The sequence below is a fragment of the Penaeus vannamei genome, chromosome 21 (genome assembly GCF_042767895.1).
Source record: "Penaeus vannamei isolate JL-2024 chromosome 21, ASM4276789v1, whole genome shotgun sequence".
NCBI lineage: Eukaryota > Metazoa > Arthropoda > Malacostraca > Decapoda > Penaeidae > Penaeus > Penaeus vannamei.
In genome coordinates this window covers 37,382,504-37,385,003 of record NC_091569.1, presented here as the reverse complement: position 1 = coordinate 37,385,003, position 2,500 = coordinate 37,382,504, and the positions used below count along the sequence as shown (strand labels likewise).

The 2,500-nt window shown below is 41.0% G+C and overlaps 1 protein-coding gene across 3 annotated transcripts in view; it reads right to left on the bottom strand.

Annotated features, from left to right (window-relative positions):
- The window catches only part of LOC113815232 (uncharacterized), a 15,237-nt gene that overhangs the window by 4,784 nt on the left and 7,953 nt on the right, over window positions 1-2,500 (bottom strand). For all 3 annotated transcript variants that reach the window (XM_027367298.2, XM_070136130.1, XM_070136131.1), the window contains exon 2: window positions 1-899. This exon is cut by the window's left edge and continues 4,784 nt beyond it. The gene's annotated coding sequence lies outside the window, so the exon portion shown is untranslated. The remainder of the gene's footprint in view (window positions 900-2,500) is intronic.

Below are 2,500 nucleotides of genomic sequence, written 5' to 3'. Positions count from 1 at the left end.
GATCACCCCACCCCCCCTAAATAAAACCTTTTCAAGGAAACTCTTAACAAAGTAACGTTAGGTCATCATCATCATCATCATCCTTATAAATAATCAATATAAATATATGAAATAATTATGACTGAAAATGAAAACAAATAAATGAAAATGATACTGTAATGGCTTATGTTCACAGGTACAACAAATTCATCCCCTGTCCACTTTGCACATTAGTAGGGAGGGATATCTCCAACAATTATCACAGTTGAATTAATGCGTAGCAGTTGCCGAACTCTGAGACAAACTAGGCTGCTGGCTCTATACTCCACATTCAACTTGTTTCCTTATTGAAAATTTTTGGTTCCTTCTAGATGGTGCTCTTTCATCATCATCGTTATTGTCAAACAGCGCAAGCCTAATTGGTTGATGGAAGTTGTGGAATATAACAGATGTTACTGGGATCTGTAATCCTGTAATTTATCACAATAACAAAGTCCCTTTGACCCTCAGACAAAGGTTACAACCTTGGTTACAGCCAATAATGACTTTGATATATTTCTCTGAAAACTTATACCTTTTTATCTATACAATGATGGATCTCCTCAAACAATGAAAATACCAAAATATAATAGGATCTGCTTCTGCTTTTGTACACAATATGTCAACACATACAAGTATGCATCAAAGAGTCTCTTATTAAAATATCCAAAGTGAGCTGGATATCAATGACTGGTCTTGCATAGAGGCAGTGTACAGATAAATCCCAGAGCTTTGCCAAGTGTTGCAGTAGGCAGGAGGTGCTAGCCAGGGGTGGGCAGGCACACCACCTACGGCTGGAAGATGATCATATCCCAGTCGACACACATGGTGCTCTTCCTTCTGTTAGTAGGAACCAGCTCCAAACACTGAGGTCATAGTTCCTGAAAAGAAGGACAAATGAACAAAACAGAAGTGACATACCAAATCATGATAGTCTTAAATTTAGCTCTAAAAAGGTGCAAATTAGCCCTCAACCTAAGCAGAGCATACTCACTTTACAGATTTGCACTGATCTTACACTGAAGTGCAACAAGTCTGCTTCAAAATGAGGCCAAAATGAATCATCTTGCACCACGTTTCCCAATCAGGGTTCTCCAAAACTGTGGGGCTCTTTAAGACTTTATCAGATGTTCTTTAACCCTTCAGTGATGAGTACAGCTATAGCTGACACGACTTAATAGCCTATGACATATAAACGCTTCATGACTTGTGTTGGGTGTGCTGGCTCTATACAGCTTAGGCCTTGCCATAAAGTCAAGACTGTTGCATAATATTACATAACTAAAATTATGAGCCCTTCATGATAGGGTTAAGCCATTTGAACTAAATGACATGACCCGCATGTCATGAAAAGTTTCAGCTAAGGGCCAGTTGATGGGAATCTACTGTCAGAAAAATTTTGCATCAGCCGGGAGTGATGAAAATGACTTGCCATGAGTGCACAAAGCTCTTGATGGGGGAGAAAGATAGATAGGCAAATACTCAATGTAGAGGGACTAGGAATCGAGGGGTTGGAAGGTGGATGAGGGAGCAGAACATTTTCTTAGGTCATGTCTAGGCATTTTTGGATGTCTTCAAGAGTTTCTGGAGGGGATTCAGGTAGGGAGGTCTGAGAATCAAAGGATCTCTTGCGAGGAGAAGAGGGGATAGATGTTTGAGGAGCAGTGGAAGAGGAGGGTGCAAGAGAGGGTGTGGAAGGGGAAGATGGGCTAGAATGTTTAGGTTTAGGTCTGGTACAACACGTACAGTGAGGGGGAGGAAGGGTAGGTATTGGAAAAGTGATAGAGATTGGAGTATCTGGATTTAGAATGGAGAAAAGATTTGACTGTGGGATAGTGAGATGAGAGGTAGGATAGTTTAAGGTAGAGGAAGTTACTGGGGGAGATGCAGACACATCTTGTGGAGATAGGCGAGGGGGTGCAGAGGGAAGGACTGTTTTGGAATAGCCAGGGAGAAAAACCTCATTGTGATACCTGTCTAGACTCACATAGAGTGGGCCTAGTTTGAATCTGAGAACTGCTACCTCACATTCGAGCTTATAGGCAGGGCAGCTCTCATAAAATACATTATGGGAGTCACCACAGTTGGCACATATACGTGACTGAGCCTGGCAATTTGAACGGTCATAAACAGGTTTGGCACGGAGAGGGCAACGGGCTGTGGAGTGGCAGTGTTTGGCTGGGTGGCCAAAATGCCAACATTTCTGACACTGATGAGGAAGGGGGGGATATGCTAGGACAATCCATCAATATAAACATCATGGGAGAAGTCATGTCTACAGAAGCTAATCTTGGCAATATTGACATGGGATTTACGCTGGCCTCTGGGAGGATTGATTGACTGATTAGACAAAAAACACACCTGGTGCTGCAACATCATGGTAATATGATAACAAATTATTAATTACAAATGTAAATCAAGGGTTATGAAATTAATGAATAAGTGAAAAAAAAAACTAAATAAAATTCAGTAAATAAAAATA